At 38.4% G+C, this 20,769-nt stretch overlaps 2 protein-coding genes and 1 pseudogene across 8 annotated transcripts in view; 1 reads left to right on the top strand and 2 right to left on the bottom strand.

Annotated features, from left to right (window-relative positions):
• The window catches only part of MED12L (mediator complex subunit 12L), a 340,860-nt gene that overhangs the window by 179,471 nt on the left and 140,620 nt on the right, over positions 1-20,769 (bottom strand). The gene's annotated exons all lie outside the window — the stretch shown is intronic.
• The window catches only part of P2RY14 (purinergic receptor P2Y14), a 63,897-nt gene that overhangs the window by 22,580 nt on the left and 20,548 nt on the right, over positions 1-20,769 (top strand). For 2 of the 5 annotated variants that reach the window (XM_050779795.1, XM_050779791.1), the window contains exon 1: positions 4,046-9,057. The exons of the other annotated variants lie outside the window; for them this stretch is intronic. The gene's annotated coding sequence lies outside the window, so the exon portion shown is untranslated. Of the gene's footprint in view, positions 1-4,045; positions 9,058-20,769 lie in introns of those variants that run through there. 5 annotated transcript variants of the gene reach the window in all.
• The window catches only part of LOC126947674 (protein SET-like), a 42,390-nt pseudogene that overhangs the window by 15,101 nt on the left and 6,520 nt on the right, over positions 1-20,769 (bottom strand).

Here is a 20,769-nt window from a genome sequence, read left to right as displayed (position 1 = left end):
GAAGGAGGAACTCAGAATATAAAAATTTGTGTGAATCTCATCTAAGCCAAGTGGTTCACATGACACTTGAACAAAAGGTAGTCTAAAATGTAAGCTACAGGAAAACTGTTGTGAGATATAGGTCCATAAATACCATGTTTATACTGAATTTCAAAACCATGTTTTCTCCAAGCAATCATCTTTTATGAAAGCCCACACAATGCAAATCTTGACGCTCCTTTCAGTTCTCCATATAGGAAATAATACTGATGACAGACAATATTTATTTTTCTCTTCTATGTGTCAGGCACACAGAACAATATTCCTCACAACAGTATTCTGAAGAAGATATTATAATCACTTTTGTACAGATTCCCCTAACAATGAGGCTGCTGGAGCACAGAGAGGTTAAGTAATGTGCCCTAGGACACAGAGCTAATGTGTAACTTAGCCAGTATTCTAAGGCAATCTATTCTGGAGACAATGCTCTTCATCATTCAGACATATTGCCTGTCACATAAAAAATTTAAAAAAACAGGACTACAGGTCAACAAATGTTTCAACTGTCTAAGAGATTAATACGCAGTGGAAAGGTTCTGAAAATATTTAAACTACAACATGCCAACTGGCATACGGTAAACTGAGAATTAAATTGAAGTTGAAGAATGAATGGTACGCAGAAAGAAACCACATAAAGATGCTTTCCAGGCGAGGTCACTTCAAAACCATTCCAAATGGTTCTAGAAAACTTAACAGCTTGAAAATGTCTAAAATATCTTGTAAGCATTTCTTTTTAAAACTACACCATTTCTTGTATCTCAGAAGCAGCTATATCATGTGCTGCTTTTCTGTTGTTTTTAAATCTATTTGCTTCTAATACAGGGTTAAGTATCCTAACTCCTGGCAAATCACACATACTTCATATGTGAACTTGATAAGTGATATTTGATTTGGCAAATGGCAAGAGATTATTTAGCAAATTCAAACATTATTTTCCCCTATGACCCATTTAGAAAACAAAAAACAAACAAAAAAAAACCTCTGTCATTTCCCACCAAAAAAAAAAAAAAAAAAAAAAAACCAGAATGGATTAATAACCAGTCAGCTGAACTAACAAAATATTAAAAAAATGCTCTGCTTGTATGAGTTTTTGTTCTCCTTACCTAAGAAAAATAAATGCTTCCTGCCTTTACTATAATTTGGCATCTCTTAGATCTCAAAATAAGAGAAACTCATCTTAACATTGCTAAATAATATAATTAGTGTAATAAGCTTTGGTCTTTCCTGTAGGGTGGCAGTCTGTTGTGATTTCTGACAATGGAGAGGTACTTTAGGACCACATGTTTTGCCTACATTAGGAAAAAAATAGCTGAACCCTAAGAAATTTCTGTGGTTGACAAGAGGGAAGAAAGATGGAGCCATCCTCATTCGCACTCCCTGTGGAGACAGGGTGGGACTGGCAATGGGGGCCAAGGGAAAGACCACCAGCTCTGGTTGATCCCGGATGTGTCTCCATCCCTTCCTTACTGAGACCACACAGTAAAGCACAGACAAGAGTATCTCCTATTACCTTAGGCATGTTGAGGCAAAAATGTAAAGCTCCGAGAAGCACTCCATCATGTGTGCCCCATCCTTAATGGTTTGAGTTTACCAGGGTACTGCATATGAGATCTTATTTTCTCTTGTATTATATTTATAATTTGAAAATACTTTCCGTGAGGTAGGTATGGCTATGTATCTAAAAGAGCTTTCCTATAACCACAGTGGCTGGGTCAAAGACCTACTCAAATTTGGCTCTTTCCATAACATTTAACATTCATTAAAAACACAAAGCCTAGCACTCTATTTCTGTCTAGCATATGTCCAACAATGCAGTTTTGAAAGCATTGTAAATCAACAATTAGCCTGTCATGGTAAAAAGAGACCCTACCATTTACTGACCCTAGAGCTAGGCATTATAGTAAGAAAATACATCTTACATGATTTAAACTTTCCAACAACTTTAACAGTGCAGGTAGTACTAGACTCTTTTTGCAGATGGGGAAACAGATTGAGCGAGATTACATAACTAGTCCGAGGTCCCCTGGTTTATAAGAGGAAGAGCTGCTGGCTTTTATATCCAAATTTAACTCCATATGCCATGTTACACAGCATTAACTGCAAAGAATCACAATTAATCTAATCCTGACTTTGTCTCCATGCTGGAGTAAACAAGTTTGCTGTATTTTTTTCTTCATTTGTCCTGGATAAAACACTAGCTTAAGATGGCAAAAGTTTCATCTCAGGGGCCAGTTTTGATAAGACTTTCTGAGCTCCCTTACGGAAAGGAAGCTGCAGGAAAAAAGGCATGTGTTGAGTTAGAGATGTCTGCAAAGGCCCACAGCAGCACAGTCTCCCCTCCCCAGCCATGGCAGAACCACAGCTGATGGGCATTTATACCCAAACTGCCTCCCCGTACACCCTGGCCCCCTCCCCCTGGCCTTTTCTGCTGAGCAATTTAACTGCCATGGACCTTCCATCTACTCTACTGGATGCTCATTATCTAGAAACTTCCTCCCCCAACTTTTGAACTACTGTAAAAGTTAAGGTAGATATTTAAGTCACACTGTATGTCACACATGAAGGGTACCCATTAGTATAAATCCCAAAACAGCATTTTTACAAACAAATGGAAGTCACTGTATCCCTCTCACATCCCCTGTTATTTGGCTGTTGGTTCTATCCTCAGATTGCTCATTCTTACATGAAATTGGTCTCCCAACAGTTTCATCAATTCCATAAGCCAATCCTCAGCCTGCCTATTTGTGACTTGAAAGTTCCTATCTTTTAAGTGCTTGTCTACATTTTTAAATGAATACAAGCAAAGGCCTTGCTTATTGTCAGTATAATACTATATTCATATTGTTAAGTATAATATAAGGTTTCTGGGAAAACTACCAAAAAGAAGAGCAGCAAGGCAAAGTATCAGAATCTGACTTAGACTTTTGGTAGCAGACAAGTCTCAACTAGGAAGACAAGAATGAAAAACAGAGTTTTGGAAGTGTGTATATATATCATGTATGTGACATTTATAAGACAGCAATAATTGCAATCTGCCAAAAGCAAAATGCCTAAAACTGGTAAGCTAGAAGGTCTCTCCAGTGAAATATAACACAAAGTTATTAATAACAAGCACATCTGTCAACACAAATCTTCTCTGCCTGTTGAGCTGTAATGCTAAGAAGCATCTATGCTGAAAAAGTTTTATCACATACATAAACACACACTTGGACTTCACATTTCTCTCTAAATGCAGCTGTTCACAAAAGTACTTTTAAGCTTACACATACATGTATAGCTAAGAACTAGACTAAATAAGGTTTGGTTCAAGTTATAATATTGAAACAATAAGAACTAATATTTATATAGCATGTTTACATATCTCAACTAATTATAAATGGGAAAATGGGCAGGCAGAACCCAGAGGGAAGCCTGCCCTCATTAGACCAAGACAGCAAGGTTTCCCCCTGGTCACTAGATGAAATTAGGGAGTTGTAATCCTTCCAACGTAAATGTTAAGCCTCTGCTATAAATAATGCTCATATAGCACTAGTTATGTGAATGAAAGATGCTGATTTATCCAAAAATTGTGGACATAATTATCTAGGTAAAGGGAAACATGCAAGGTGAGCTAAATCTTCATCTTCCACACAAGGAAGTCAACAGACACTATTAAAAGCCAAGAACCTCCAGTTACGTAAGAAATACAGGCACTAATACCTAAAAATAGCTAAAAGGAAAAAGAGATGGCTGAAAGGAAATAGCTAAAAGGAAAAAGGTGGCTACTAGGGCATAAGAAAAGGGTATGGACTTCGATTTTTTCATAAGTTTTTAAAAATTGTTTCTTAAAGTACACAAATGCTTAACTTTAATAAATCTTAAAAGTTTAACAAAAAAAAAGAAAAAAATCAAAACAAAAAGAAGGTATATCAAACATATCCATTTCTTGGACTAGAAGAAGAAAAAAAAGTAGTGGAGGTCCCCACTGATTAAATTAAATCACCTTCTTGGATTTGAAAGACTTTTTTCAGTGGAGCTAAGTCTTAGGAGTCAGGTGTCCATGAATTGCTCTCAGCAAAAGGATGATGTTTCAAGCCCAGAAAGTCATCCTGGACAGCCTGGCAATATGGATGAGAGAGGTTGCAAAAAAGTCACCTGTCCCACCCCATTCCCCAGACAGGCCAAATGACTCCATGAACGAGACTGGGGCAACATCAGCAACATACCCCCCATCCCCCTTGCAAAAAAAGAAAAAACCAGAAGACACAGCCATCACCATCTGTGATACAGTACAAAGCCTGAGGGGTGTCCGAAGTAGAATTAAATTAAGCACTATAGGAATTCAGAGAGAGGAAAACCATTCATTCTCAGGAAGAACATAAAGAAAGCTCTACAAAAGTTGAAATTTAAGAGGGCCCAAGCCAGGCTTAGGAAACAGCCCAACGAAGGCCAGAAGTGGGAGAACAGATGGTGTGTTTGGAAATGAACACGATCTAAGCCATATTAAAATGCATACCTTATGCTGCTGTTGCTCCACTCTAAACTGGAGTGAGGTGTAAGAGCAGAAGGCCCCTGGGACAGTCAATGGTTTCCAGCACAGTGCGAAACTTGAGTGCAGTATATGTGCCTCTCAATTAACGCATTTATAGGAATACACTCTCCATATTTAAATTGGCTTACTTTTCTCAGAACAGGCTCTTAAATCCCAGACACTGACATTTATCTCACTATACAGGGTGCCTCTCATGACCCCAGATCTCCAGAAATCCTTTGCTGCATGCTAGTAGATTCTGTCAATACATTTTCCTTACAATTTTCCAAGAGTGTTGAACTCAAAAGACAGGGACTTTAGTTTAAGGCAACATAATTTCTCCCTTTAGCTCACGACATGTAATATTTATTTTAAGGGCAAGTTCCCTTTTAGGGGAATAAACATTCCCCTAAATATATACACATTCTCTATGTCATTTTAATGTAGTACATGCTCCTTTTAACACTACAGTCATTGGTTTAAATCAATAAAATTGGACCAGGTTTGATCCACACAACCCCAAATACCAGTTTTGGTTAAAATATACACATTTAACTCAAGGTTTTCTAGACAAATTCTAGCAGATAGTAGATTACCTATGAACAAACTTACTCCTGCATAGCAAACTGAGTGTGTACAAAAGACAGTCTTTTTTTATGCATCATAAGCCTTCAAAAATAAAAATGAACGTATTAACTTTTACTTTTTTACTTTCACTCTAGCCTTTATGAATGTTTAGAAGTATCATTTATGAAACACAAGTAAAACTTGAAAGAGAAAATTAAGGAAGCAACACATCTTTACTTTTATATTCCTTTTAATTAAATGAATAAAAATGTCAGGTGCCAAAGATACAAACTTAAGACACTGCCCTGGCTCTCAACAGCTCACACAATCTAGTTGGGAGAAACAACTGGCAGACAATTAAAAATCAGTATTTATGCCAGAGGTTGCAATTTTTTTGTGTGAAAAATCAGACCTTGGCAATGACCTTGAGCAACAGGATATAAATAACTCCCACGAGCTTAGTGTGCCAATAATGGAACACTAGGCACAAACAGGTTAAGCACTACTCCTGGTTGTACCTCCCACAGTATTTAACACTAGAAGGTTACTAATAAATTATTAGTTGGTTGACTGGATAAAGAGATGGACAGAAAAATGAATGAATAGAGATATTGATAGTACTGTTTGGGAACAGAGGAAGGTGAGTTTATCCTGCATAGGGAGGGAGGGGATGGGTGGTCCAGGAATAAGCTCCCATAAGAAAGGGCGGGCCAATTGCATCTGAAAGTAGTATGTTTCCACAGGGATGATAAACACACAGGTTAAATAGAACTCAGACAAATTTATTACACAGCTATGTAATTATTTCAAGGTATGTTAAAAGAATCACAAAATCTGTGACTTCAAAGTTATTTTTACTTAGGATGATGGTGAACAATTTTTAAGGTGATTCCATATACATAAATATCAGATATAAACAGATCAGGTGGCATGTGGATATAATAAAGACTGAGAAGCAAGTATACAAATAGCTGAAATTTTTAAAAATGCAATTCAAATTCAGGATAAACCAGGTGAAAGGAGAAGAGAAATTATTCCAGAGAGCTATTCTAGGCAGGGGAAAGATCTTAAGCGCAAACAAGGGGACAAGAACCACAGACATTCACAGAGAGTTCAAACAGTTGAGTGTTGCTGTGACATACAGACCAAGGCAAATAGTGGCGGAAGAAGAGGTGTCAAGTAACAGAGCACTCCACCGAATTAAACACCATGAACTTATCTTGTAAGTGTTAGAGACCCACAAAAGGGACATAGTGCTGCTTGTATTTTAGAGGGATTCCTCTCACAGGTAAGTGGAGGACACACCCTGTGGGTGGGACTCAGACTGAAGGCAGGGAACAGAGACAAAAACTGACCTGAAGTTTGGTGGGAATAACAGTCAAGAAATATTTAAGCGTTAAAAAAAAAAAAAAACACATCACCGGGCTTTGGTGACTGACTGGCTAGGAATGGATGAGACAGAGTGTTTAACGGTTGACAAGTTGGGTAATGGGTAGATGGTATTATCACACATTGACAGAGACACATTGAGTAGGAAGAACCCAAGAAGCATCTGGGTAGAAAGGTGCAAGGAACAACAGTGTACAGAGGTGCAAGGTGGTGAGAGATGCTGGCAGAGATGTTACAAGTGCTAACAGGGCAAGGCAAGGGCAGAGAAAGACAAAAGCATGGGACTCAGGACGGAATCCATAAAACATCAACATTCGAGGGCAAGCTTTTAATCATGGAGGGAATGGTGTCAGAAAGGCACAAGAGCAGTATGCCGAAGTACCACAGAGAACCATCATCAAAAGCTGCCTTAATGCCTCATAACCATTAAGATGGCTACTACTACAAAAAAGAACAAACACAACACACAAATGGAAAACAAGTGTTAGCAAGGATGTGGGGAAACGGGCATCCTTGTGCACTGTTGGTGGGAACATAAAATGGTTCATTCAGCTGCTATGGAAAACAGTATAGCAATTCCTTTAGAAAATTAACACAGGATTACCACATGATCCAGCAATTTTGCTTCTGGGCATATAACTGCAAGAATTGAAAGTAGGGTCTTAAACAGATATTTATATACCCACTTTCATAGCAGCATTGTTCACAATAGCCAAAAGGTGGACGCTACCCAAGAGACTATGGACAGATGAATAAACAAAATGTGGTATATACATATAGCGAATATTATTCAGTCTTAAAAAGAAATGAATTGTCACATACTACAACACAAATGAACCTTAAAGACATTATCCTAAGTGAATTAAGCCAGTCACAAAAGGGCAAATTCTGTATGATTCCGCTTCTATGAGATAGCTAGAGTAGTCAACATCTTAGAGAAGAATAGTAGTTACCAGGGACTAGGGGCAAGGGAAAATGGGGAATTATTATTTAATGGGTACAGAATTTTAGTTTTGCAAGATGAAAACAGTTCTAGAGATGGATGGTGATGATGGTTACACAACAATGTGAATGTAATTAATGTCACTGAACACTTAAAAATAGCTAAGGTAGCAAATGTTACATGTATTTTACCACAATCCCAAAAAAGCTACCTCAAGGACAAAAAAACAAAATCTTTCAAAATGTCAATTGGATTGAGGAATGTGCCATGAGGAGGTCTCTGCCAGTTCCAGAGAAGTGCTGAGGACAGAGGGCGGAGTGGACTAGATTACAGAGTGAATGGGAAAGTGGAGACAGCAAACGCAGACCATTTCCAACAAGTTTGGATAAGGAGATAAAGGTACCGTTTGGATGATTGCTAATAAAGAGGATTCGCATTTAAGGGAGAGCTTTGAGGATTTTCGCTTTATTTTATTTGATAATGATAATAGGCATGATTGATCGTGAGCATGCCTCTCTAGGACAGAGGGAAAGAAACTGGTAAAATAGGTAAAGCTGATGCTACAGGCCCTAAACTGGATGAATTCAAGTAGATGGAGTATAGGAGGCTCAGGTCTTTCCTGCTGAAAGATGTATTATTACTGCATTAATCCAGAGCATAATTTCAGAGAGCCCCAGGAACAATTTGTTAAAGAAGAAAATATCCAGACACTGGGGTCAAGTAACAACCCAGGGCAGAAACAGAATGTTGTGAAACCAGATTTAAGTCAAGGAGTGATATGAAGAACGAATGGAGACCCAAAAGCCCCCATTCAAGGCTGGAAATGTGTCAGGATAACAGATGGAGTAGAACAGGCACTGGCATGCATCAAGTCCATCCCTAGAACAGGATAAGTCTAGAGGAGCAAATCCCCCAAGTCCCAGAGGAGATAGTATGGCCTTACGGTCCTTTCAATATCTCTTCTCATTTGACAGTTATCTTGCCCTGCACCAATCAAGACCCTCAAGTTACCACCTACTTAAACAGCTTTCCTGCCTCCTCCCCTGGTACTGAAAGAAAGAAACACGCAGATGTTTTGCTTTCAAATATTTTTTGGTTTTCCAACTAATTTCAAGAAATTAGTTTGAAGCCATGTGAATTACAACTTAAAAATACTTCCCAATAAATACAGAAGCTATTATTACAACAGCTTCACAGAAAAAGGTCATAAACAAGCATGGGAAAGATCTATCTTCCTGCTGGCTGGAGCTCTCACTTGCTCGGTCTCCCTTTTCACAGCTGGTTTCATACTATTTACTATTTGATCAAGCCTTGCTAATCTGTAACCCTAAGCAAATCCAAATCAGATCCAACTTATACAAGCACATATTAGAGCTGGGCTCCAAAGAGTACTGGACATCTGTAGTACCTAACATTCAAGCATTTGGCGAGATATCAATATTTCAGAGAGCACTTTAAATGTTTTGATTTGAAAGCTAATGCAGTGTTTTCCACTGGTCAACACGAGCAGTCCAGCAGAAAGCAAAATCTATTTCCCTCAACATCAAATGCTACACTCAGTTGCTGATCCTATCTTGCCTACAGAGAACCTAAGAGACTGGAAAAATTGGTAAGTAAGAAAATTCCATCTAATGCAGAGTACAGTTAAATAATATTTGCGATTCCAATGTAAAATGGCTTTGTGTGGTGTTGACATCCTAAATTCTTTTTTTTTAATGGATGGAGTCACAGAATTATAGGCTATGCAAGACTTTTCCAAATTCAAATAATAAACCAAGTCTAGTTAACTTTTCCTTGTAAATATCCTTTTTCAATTTGATAAGGCATGATTTCCTTTCATGGGGTTTGTACATTAGGCATTAGGAAATTCCTATTTTTAAAAATTTGTAAACTTACTATCCAGACAGTCGGATGGGTATGTGGGTAGCGAGAAAAATTAGTATTTGGTATGATAAAGTGTACCAGTACAGCTGGGTTAGGATGTATGTAATCTCAGGGCAAAGACAGTCCAATAAAGAAGGAAGATACTGAAGAAAGAAAACATAAACCAGACGGTTTGGTTTAAAAGCACAAAACGCTAAAACTCTACAAAAACGGAAACCAAAGGTGAAATACTTCATGCAAGGCAGCTGTGACATCTTCTCTAAAATATTAAATGCATGGGTCACTGGCATGGATTTAATGGTGAGTCACAATTTATTTTCAAAGGAAAGATACAGGAAATAAATAGGTCTCATAGTTGCTGTTTTATTTTTTATTAGTGTCTTAGGTTTTAATTTTCCTTTCCTTGATTCTTCTGATTCCTTCCTCTGAGCGCTAAACATTTAAATAACAAACATTCATAGCATTTTTTGTTTTAATTTGCGGAGGGCAAGGACAAGGAATATTAAATTTATTGTGGTGTTTTTCTATAAATCATGTAGTAATTTCCAAAAATCTAGACTAATAGGTAATTTAAAAACTTAATACATGCTTAGAATCTACTCCAGATTATTTCCCAGGCAAAAAAAAGAAAAAAAGAAAGCAAACAAAAGAAAATCTTTTTAAAAAGAGCCCTGTCTTCTGAAGACATTATAAGAACACTGCTGTAACTCTTGTCAACAAATGACTCCCTAAATGGAGAAAATGCAACTTCTTAAGTCCTAATTCATTTTTATACCTCCTAACTTTCTTGCCAGTATTCCACAAAAAAAGCATTCACAAGAGAAAATGAAAAGAATTTGTGTATGTGTGTATATGTATATATATGTGTGTGTATATATATAAAATATCCCACTGTGTGTGTATATACACACACACATATATATAACCCACTGTGAAAGTGTGTGTTTGTGTATGTATCCCAATTAACATAATTAAAATGACTAGACTAGCATTTGCAACTCTCCACATCAGTCCATCAGTCCCATCCATTATAGGGGAAGATGCTTTATTGCCTTCAGTGTTTCTTCAACACAAAACATTTAACAGGTTGCTAGGGATCAACACATGGAATTCAAGATAGCCTGAGGGGGAAAAAATCCAGAGTAAACGTTTGTTTTGAAAACTATAATAAAATCTAGGCTTACTTGCCTTTTGCCATACTCTCTTTGATATTGATACAAATATACATATATTTTAACATTTGAAATTTTACTAGCAACTTTTGGTATCGCCATTTTTGGAGGTAAAAAAAAGTAAAATATCAGCAATTTGATGACTCAACATACTAAAGAGATACAGTCTTAAAAGGCAATCCCAGATGCCAAGGGGCAAGGAGAAAACCACTAACGATATTTTACATAATTTTTATGTGATAGCGAGATCTAAGAGTTCTAACTAACACTTGCAAGTACAAGTACTAAATTCCCATGAGTACAGTCCCCCGTTTTTAAAACCTTTACACAGATACCGCCATCTCACTGGATGTTTTCAGCAACCAGGAGACACTGGAAAAGGCCTTCTATTCTTGCCCCTGTTTCACCAATTAGCAAATGGGGTTCTAGAGAGGTTCAGTGACTCAGGCAAGATGACACAGCTAATCAAGACCAAGCATGGTACTTGAAGAATAAAGTCAGCTGGCTTCAAATCCACTGCCCTTTCACGTATCACTCCTTGTCTCTGACCTAAGGAAATGACCAGGTCCAATAAAAACCATGATTAATATATAAATACAAGTTAGATGCAAGAGTGCACAAAACTGGTCAGTCCCTTGACTGGATATTTACACAACAGCAATAATCACACTGTATAAAATAGTCAATATTATTGGGACTCAGATTTTCACAGAAGCAATCTTGCATGGTGGATAAAGAAGATGCTTACAGATAAACAACTAGATTTGAATCTGCCATGATCTTGAGCTACACCTTTTGTTTTGTTTTTTAGCTCTTTCACCTCTGTGACCCTCTTCTGTCCTACTTCCTATCAAATAAAATTAAAAACAGATAAAACCAAACAGCTGCTGAGAAACTAAACAAGACGTGCTAGTACCTGGCACGCAGCAGCTATTCAATTAAAATGGAGTTCCCTTCCCATCCCTGCTAATAACTTATTAGGATAAAAGTGTAAAATCCCATTGGAAACTGCTTGAGCTGTAATCTGAGAGTCAGAGGGCCAAAAAAGAAATCACAGAAATAAAGGGTAAGGAGTACCTCTCCCAATTTACCTCTCCCACAAAAAACTGGGCGTCGTATCAGTACACAGGTAGTGAACATCTATCAACACATGCCTATTGACTACCTACCACTTTAAGGAACCTACACTCTAAAAAATGGGGCCACTCCTTCCTGGCCAGAACAATGGGCCTGACAATTATGGAGCCTGGAGTTCCGGGTCAGGGGCTGTGAGAACCCAAAGGTGGTGGCCATACACACACAAAAAAAAGGTGGGAGAAAGACATGAGGAATACTACCTGTTTGATTCACACATGTGGTGGGTGGATAAACAACCTTAAAAATACTCAAGAAAACAAAGTGAAAGATACGTGTTCTGTACAAGTTACAAAAATGAACTTGGGAAGTTTCATATATTTTTAAATTTAATTACTCTTCATAAAATGTGGTGTCCTTTTTTGATATTTATAGACAGTCCAGTATAATACATATATTTAATAGCTTAAGAGCTGAAGTGCTAAAACAAGCAAACTAACAACAGTAACAAAATCTCTTATTAGAAAATACAGGTAAATATATTTTAGCCAAGAATTCTCAAATTTTTGATCTCAGGATCCCTTTTACTCTTAAAAAATTACTGAGGACCTCAAAGAGCTTTTGTGTATACCTATCCATATTTATTATAAGTTAAAATTGTGAGTTATAAAACTTTTAAATAGCATGTTAACATAAGTAACATTTTTATAAAAAATATTTTCAAAAAAATTTATGTCAAGAAGTGGCATTATTCTACATTTTTGCAAATCTCTTTAACATCTGGCCTAGAGAAGACAGTTGGATTCTCATATCCACTTCCATATCATATCCACCTCTTGCAAAATGTTTAGGTTAAAAGTATGTTGAAGAAAATCCAATCTCAGATAAATAATGGCCTTCTGGATTTTCTTCTGTGACAGCACAAAACTCAACAGGTGGTTTTTTAAAGCATGATTGCAATATTAGATCTAAAACCATATCGATGAATATTTTATACTTCGTAACACTGAAATCTTTTGTTCTTGACCTTTAAGTGGATGTTTTACTTATGCTCAATTTTATAACATACACTGGTCATGTAGAGAAAACACATTCATGCAGAAATTTGTAAATAAAAACACTTTTCATTCTACAGTACCAAAAATCATACTAAATAATATTGCCCCTCCTCTCAGTGTCAATACCGGAAAGCTACAAAACTCACAACAGCAAACAGAAGCTTTCCAAAATTGTGCTTTCAGTTTGAAAGCTTGAATTTTATCATTGTCAAAAACTGTCTCTCAGTTCATTCAGTTTTGAGAAAACGTTTGCCAAACACCCAAGTCGAATTATTATAGTTTGTCATTCTATCAAGTAAAAATGGTATTCCATGAAAAATGCATCTCATTCAGCTTATAACTCAATTATACAAGTGTTCATTCCTCTAGACAATCATCATAAGTAGCAAATGTACTTTATACATAATTAACATTTTGGCACACAAAATCTTAAAAAGACCTATTTTTATGGTTGAGATTTAAGAAAAACAATTAGTATTGCTTTATTAAGCAACTGGTAAAACCAATTTTTCTTTTCTTGTTTAAGACTTTATGTCAGCAAGGTATAAAATGCAATGAACAGTTGAGTGCACTGCCTTGATTTGTGCTAAGACACTGGAACATTTTACACGTCATGGCTTTTGCACCATCAGTGCAAATTGAGCACGATGAAAATAGCAACATCTTAGTACTCTTATAATGATGGATTTGATTTCATAGTGTCTCTGAAAGAGTGTCCGGAACCCCTGTGGTTCTGCAGACCACATTTAAAAAACCACGGTTCTAGGCTGGGCATGGTGGCTCACACCTGTAATCCCAGCACTTTGGGAGGCTGAGGCGAGAGGATCACCTGTGGTCAGGAATTTGAGACCAGCCTGACCAACAAGGTGAAACTCCATCTCTACTAAAAATGCAAAAATTAGCCAGCCAAGGTGGCAGGCGCCTGTAGTCCCAACTACTTGGGAGACTGGGACAGGAGAATTGCTTGAACCTGGGAGGCGGAGGCTGCAGTGAGCCAAGATCATGACACTGCACTCCAGCCTGGGCGACAAAGCAAGACTCTGTCAAAGGAAAGGAAAGGAAAGAAAGGAAAGGAAAGGAAAAGGAAAGGAAAGGAAAAGGAAAAGGAAAAGGGAAAGGAAAGGGAAAGGGAAAGGGAAAGGGGAAAGGGAAAGGGAAAGGGAAAGGGAAAGGGAAATGGGAAAAGGGAAAGGGAAAGGGAAAGGGAAAGGGAAAGGGAAAGGGAAAGGGAAAGGGAAAGGGAAAGGGAAAGGGAAAGGGAAAGGGAAAAGGGAAAGGGAAAGGGAAAGGGAAAGGGAAAGGGAAAGGGAAAGGGAAAGGGGAAAGGGAAAGGGAAAGGGAAAGGGAAAGGGAAAGGGAAAGGGAAAGGGAAAGGGAAAGGGAAAGGGAAAGGGAAAGGGAAAGGGAAAGGGAAAGGAAAAGGAAAGGAAAGGGAAGGAAAGGAAAGGAAAGGAAAGGAAAGGAAAAGAGAAAAGAAAAGAAAAGAAAAGAAAAGAAAAGAAAAGAAAAGAAGGAAAGAAAGAAAGAAAGAATACCCACTGTTCTAAACTTCAGGATAGAAAAAAATTTTTTTTTTTTTTTGAGACGGAGTCTCCCCCTCTGTCGCCCAGGCTGGAGTGCAGCGGCCGGATCTCAGCTCACTGCAAGCTCCTCCTCTCGGGTTTACGCCATTCTCCTGCCTCAGCCTCTCAAGTAGCTGGGACTACAGGCACCCACCACCTTGCCCAGCTAGCTTTTTGTATTTTTTAGTAGAGACGGGGTTTCACCATGTTAGCCAGGATGGTCTCGATCTCCTGACCTCATGATCTGCCCGTCTCGGCCTCCCAAAGTGCTGGTATTACAGGCTTGAGCCACTGCGCCCAGCCATAAAATTTTAAGAAACAAAAAGCACTAGTTAGAAAAGAAAAAAAAAAGATAATTTGATCCTTAAAACTGGTAAATTTTGCTTCTTGAAATATAACTTTAAAAGTGAAAATGGTAAGTCACAATCTAGAAAGCCTATTTATAGTAGAGATACCAAACAAAATATCAATGATATTCAAAGAAGTCCTACAAATCAGTAACAGCAGAAACAACCCAGCAGAAAAATAAGCAAAAAATATGACTAGACATTTCACAGAAATAGCCAGTGATCATATGAAGAGATGCCCATATCATTTGAGATCACTGTACAAATGAAGCCCACAATGTAATAACATTTCATAACAAAAAATTTTTTAATCTGAAAAGATAAAACGTTAGAGAGGATTGATATCCACAGGATCACTACACATCACTGGTAGGAATATAAACTAGTGTAACTTCTTTGGAAAACAGTCTGGCAGCCAGGCACGGTGGCTCACACCTATAATCCCAGCACTTTGAGGGGTCGAGGCGGGCAGATCATCTGAGGTCAAGAGTTTGAGACCAGCCTGGCCAACATGGTGAAACCCTATCTCTACTAAAAATACAAAAACTTAGCCGGGCATGGTGGTGAGCGCCTGTAGCCCCAGCTACTTCGGAGGCTGAGGCAGGAGAATCACTTGAACCCAGGAGGTGGAGGTTGCAGTAAGCCGAGATCATGCCACACCACACTCCAGTTTGGCAAGAAGAGTGAGACTCCATCTCAAAAAAAAAAAAAAAAAAAAAAAAAAAGCCAGGCGTGGTGGCTCACACCTGTAATCCCAGCACTTTGGGAGGCTGAGGCGAGTGGATCACAAGGTCAGGTGTTCTCTGGCCAACACGGTGAAACCCCATCTCTACTAAAAATATAAAAAATTAGCTAGGCATGGTGGTGCACACCTGTAGTCCCAGCTACTCGGGAGGCTGAGGCGGGAGAATCACTTGAACCTGGGAAACGGAGGTTGCAGTGAGCCGAGACTGAGCCACTGCACTCCGGCCTGGGCAACAGAGTGAGATTCCGTCTCAAAAAAAAAAAAGTTTGGCATCACTTCCTGAAGTTTAACATTCATATTGTCTATGACTCAGCAATTTAATACCTAGGTTTATATCCACGAGAAATTTCAAATATCCATCAATAGGCAACAAAGATATACATCTCGGCATGACTCACAACAGCAAAAACCTGGAAATACCCCAAATACAAGAAACTGAATTAACTATGATGTGGTCACACAGCACAATGCTATACACTGATCAAAACAAAATTAATTATAGCAATATTTAATAACATGGATAATGTGTATGACATATATGAAGTCAAACTTTATATATTGATGTCAGTAAAATATATAGAAAAATCATTAAGAGATTACATACAGTTTTGAAATCATAACTTCATACATACACACACTTTTAGGAATACCTATAGATGTTACAAAAATATATAAAACAGGAAAGTGAAAGACTGAAGAACACAGGATTCAAGTAATGTGGAATAAAAGTATCCAGAGAGATGGCATGGCAGTGGGAGGACAGATCATTCAGACAAGAGCAGCTGCTTACTGTCAAGCTCTCGGCTTTCGTTTTGGTTACTGAGTCTGAAGGAGATTATTAACATCATTAAGAATAACAAATTAAATCTGTAAAAAGTCATTCTTGCTTGAATGCTGCATAACAAGAATGTGTCATGTATCAAGAACTACGATTATTCTAATTCTGTGATTCAGAGATTTAAAAGGATGTCTACATATGTTAATCTATTATGCACATTGAAGTGACAATTCAAAATATAAAAGTACATCTTAAAACTCTAGAAGTGCTGAACAAACTCATCATTTGACAGTTAAGGAAATCCTTCATTTGACCAAAGTTGTATGAGTAAGTTCATTCTGAAATTCCATAAATATTCATTGAGCTTCTAACTGTAGGGCAGACTCCATTCTGGGACCTCCTAATTTTGCCGTTCACAAGAAAAATAAATTCTGGTCTGGCAAAGCTTACCTTTAAGAAGGGCGGTATGTAAGAATAGGGGGAGAAGAGAATAAGTTAAAAAATATTAGGTTGGTGCAAAAGTAACTGCAGTTTTTGCCATTGAAAGTAATCACAAAAACCACGATTACTTTCGTACTAGCCTAATATTTTAAACAACAAAGGGAGACAAGGAGAAAACAAACATGGTAAGAGGCTAGAGAATGCCACATAGCAGAATGGCTGTTAGTTGCTATGAACAGGAAAGGCCTTGCTGAGAAGGTGACATTTTAACAGAGATTTGCATGTGGCAGCCACACAAAGGTACCAGAGACAAACACACACAGGCAGAAACCAGCTCCAAGGACCTCTGCCCAAGTGAAGTTGCTTTTACTTTTTTTTTTTTTTTTTTTTTTTGAGATGGAGTCTCGCTCTGTCACCAGGCTGGAGTACAGTGGCGCGATCTCAGCTCACTGCAACCTCCGCCTCCCGGGTTCAAGGAATTCTTCTGCCTCAGCCTCCCGAGTAGCTGGGATTACAGGCATGCATCACCACACCCAGCTAATTTTTGTATTTTTGTAGAGACAGGGTTTCACCATATTGGACAGGACGGTCTTGATCTCCTGACCTGATCTGCCCACCTCAGCCTCCCAAAGTGCTGAGATTACAAGTGTGAGCCACCGTGCCAGGCCATGAGTTGCTTTTAGATACTTTCAGAATCAAACCTCAACCCCACTATAGGGAATATTCAAATTCACCTGAACATTCCTGCTACTCTTATGCAGAGCTTGACAAAACTCAGCTGGTCATGCTTGCAGGGTCCTGCCCCCATCAGTTTACAAAGGTCCAGAAACCTTTCACGATGTAATGAGACCACGGAAAACATGTACCTGCTCAGAGTTCTGCCAGGCAGGCATTAGATGACCAAAAAGCTCAAGTGGGTAGGTCAAGCTTTTACTTTTTATTTTGAATTTTTGTTCCACTGGACCAAAATACCTAAGTAGCTTAATAATCTACATCTACAAGGAATATTGGTTTGTTTGCCAAAGGCACTAAGTGTCTGCTACCCTGCTTTCTTCACAACCTCCACCGCATATAAAAAAACACACCTGAACTTTTTCTACAAGGTAACCACGTCCATGACGTGGTTAGAAATAGAAGAGATATAAGAAAGTTCACAGGAACTTTTGCTGCTGCAGGCTGGACAGGTTCTTATTATAGGTAAAAGAGTCACACAGCTAAGGATAGGCTTCTGCTACCCCACCAGGAGAGCGATGGTGACTCCTGGCTAAGGAACTTGAGGGCACGGTTAATGACAGTCCACATTATATGGGCTTCACTTCTGCCAGGCTTCTCCCAGCCATTTACTAGAAGAGAGGCATGCAACCAAGTTAAGAATATACAGGTTGGAACAAGTTAAGAACATACAGTTACTGAGGCTTCAAAGGGTTGGGTCCCAGTTGTAGGGGCTCTGATTACCGTATCTGGGAACTTACCCAACCCATTAAGCTCCCTTCATCTTTCTTCCTGTGTAAAATAAGGATATTTTTGGTCATTCATCAGAAAGTTTATACAGCACCTACTGTGAACCATTTGCTGGATTTAAGTGAAAATACAAAGCTCTCTTCCAACACAGTAAAACAGACAAGCTAGTAAAAACAAATACTTTCAATAGGATGCAATATTTTCCATTGATTAAGGCTGTAAACTGGCAATGACCTCGACTCAAATCTCAGCTCTACAACATACTATTTGCAATACCTAGACAGACAATTTATTCAAGTTCCCTAGGCTTTATTATCCTCAAATATAAAACAGGATTACTTCTATCTTGTTAGGACCACTTGAAGCTTTAAAAGTTACTAACTGTAGTTAATTCAGTTTCACTGCTGCATAAAATTTCACTAGGCAAATAATGAGGTTTGTACCCATTCTCCTGTCAACAATCATCTGGGTTATTTCCATATTTTTGCTATGATAAACAGTACTTCTATGAGCTTTCTTAGACACGCTTCCTGGCATGCATCCGCAGGAGTTTTCTAGGGCATACACCTAAAAGTTAAAATGCTCAGCTACAGAGTGAGTGAATGTTCATCCTCACCAAATATTTCCAATTCCCTTTCCAAAGTGAGACTTTTTAAATTTCTCTACTCAGCATTTTTTTAAAGTCCTAAAAGATTACATATAGCGTGAACAATTTTTACAAAGGAATGTATGTGCATATGGATTAAAACCATTAGCTTTAAAAGAGAGGAAATAAAAAAGCACACAATTCAGGACAGAGTTACCTCAAGGTGGAGAAAGGCAGATGGCAGAGGAGAAACAGGAACGATCCAAGAGTGCCTGTGGGACTCTCACTCTCAAGTTGGTGCTGTGTTTTTGTCACTTTTGTTTTTGTTTTGTTTTTTTTGAGACGGAGTTTCGCTCTTGTTGCCTAGGCTGGAGTGCAATGGTGCGATCTCAGCTCACCGCAACCTCCGCCTCCCGGATTCAAACGATTCTCCTGCCTCAGCCTCCTGAGTAGCTGGGATTACAGGCACCCGCCACCATGCCCGGCTAATTTTGTATTTTTAGTAGAGACGGGTTTTCTCCATATTGGTCAGGGTGATCTCGAACTCCTGACCTCAGGTCATCTGCCAGCCTCGGCCTCTCAAAGTGCTGGGATTACAGGCGTGAGCCACCACGCCCTGCCCAGTGCTATGTTCTTTTTGTTGTGCTTTAACTTATACTACATATAGTCTTTTCAAAGTATCAAACATTCCATTGAAAAGAAAGACTATTTTTAAAAGCATTTAACACTCTGTGTCTGGTAAAACACAAAACTCAAAATGGATGGTAGCTATTGTTACAGAATGTGATGAGAATAAGAGATGACAAGGCAGCGTAGTTCAAGGTGAGGCATGACTAAACTCAGAGGGCATAAGACGCAACCCTGCGGAGGTGAGGCAGCCAGGCTTGTCAACATTCAGAGCCGCAAATGACCCAGATCTGCAGAAACCAGAGATGTTCAGAGGAGGAGGGGAAAGAAACGGGGCTGCCCAGATGCCAGAACACTAGGCTCTGAGCTCCAAGAGGGCAGGGACAATCTTGGTATTTCTCATTGCTTTGTCACCAATAGCACATACACTGTCTGGTAATAGGTGTTAGAAGAATATCTGGTAATAGGTGTTAGAAGAATATCTGAAAGGTGAAAAGAAAATTTTGTTTTATAGATGACTCTTTTAAACAATATTAAAAAAAATTTTTTTTTAACTTTTAATTTCAAGGGTACATGTGTAGGTTATATAGGTAAATTCATCCCACAGGGATTTGTTGTAGATTTTTTTTACCAGGTACTAAGTCTAGTATCCAATAGTTATCTTTTCTGCTCCTCTCCCTCCTCACACTCTCCACCCTCAAGTAGGCCTCAGTGTCTACTGTTCCCTTTGTGTCCATGAGTTCTCATGATTTAGGTCCCATTTATAAGTGAGAACAAGTGCTATTTGGTTTTCTGTACCTTTGTTAGTTTGCTAAGGATAATGGTGTCCAGCTCCATCCATATTCCCACAAAAGACATGATCTCATTCTTTTTTATGGCTGCATAGCATTCCATGACATATATGTGCCACATTTTCTTTATCCAATCTGTCACTGATGGGCATTTAGGTTGATTCCATGTCTTTGCTATTGTGAAATAGTGCTGAAATGAACATTCATGTGCATGCGTCTTAATGGTAGGATGATTTGTCTTCCTCTGGGTTTATACCCAGCAACAGAATTGCTGGGTCAAATGGTAATTCTGTTTTCACACCAATCAGAATGGCTATTATCAAAAAGTCAAAAAATAACAGATGCTGGCAAGGTTGCAGAGAAAAGAGAACACTTCTACACATGGGTGGGAGTGTAAATGAGTTCAACCATTGTGAAAAGCAAAGCTGTGATTGCTCAAAGAGCTACAAACAATATTTTAAATAAAGACTACTTTGGCATAGAAGAGTATATAGAAAGAGAAAAGAAAATGGCCAAGAATAGAACAAGAAACATCAATTTTAAGGATGGGCAGAGGAGACCCCACAGGAAAGTAAGAAGGAAAGGTAAGAAAAATAGCAGAGACACCCAGGAGACTGTTATTAGGCATTTGTTACCTGTTAGGCACTGAGCACAGGACCCTTCCCTCAAAACCAATAAATACACAAATGTGTGTGTGTATACATGTATATATGCATATAGGCATGCATATATCAGCAAAAAAGTCCATGAATACACAAGTTTATATACACATACAAACGTAACACTTTGTTTTCT

Source organism: Macaca thibetana, chromosome 2 (genome assembly GCF_024542745.1).
Source record: "Macaca thibetana thibetana isolate TM-01 chromosome 2, ASM2454274v1, whole genome shotgun sequence".
NCBI lineage: Eukaryota > Metazoa > Chordata > Mammalia > Primates > Cercopithecidae > Macaca > Macaca thibetana.
Note: the sequence above shows the minus strand (reverse complement) of the source record. Positions and strands in the feature narration are given on the sequence as shown.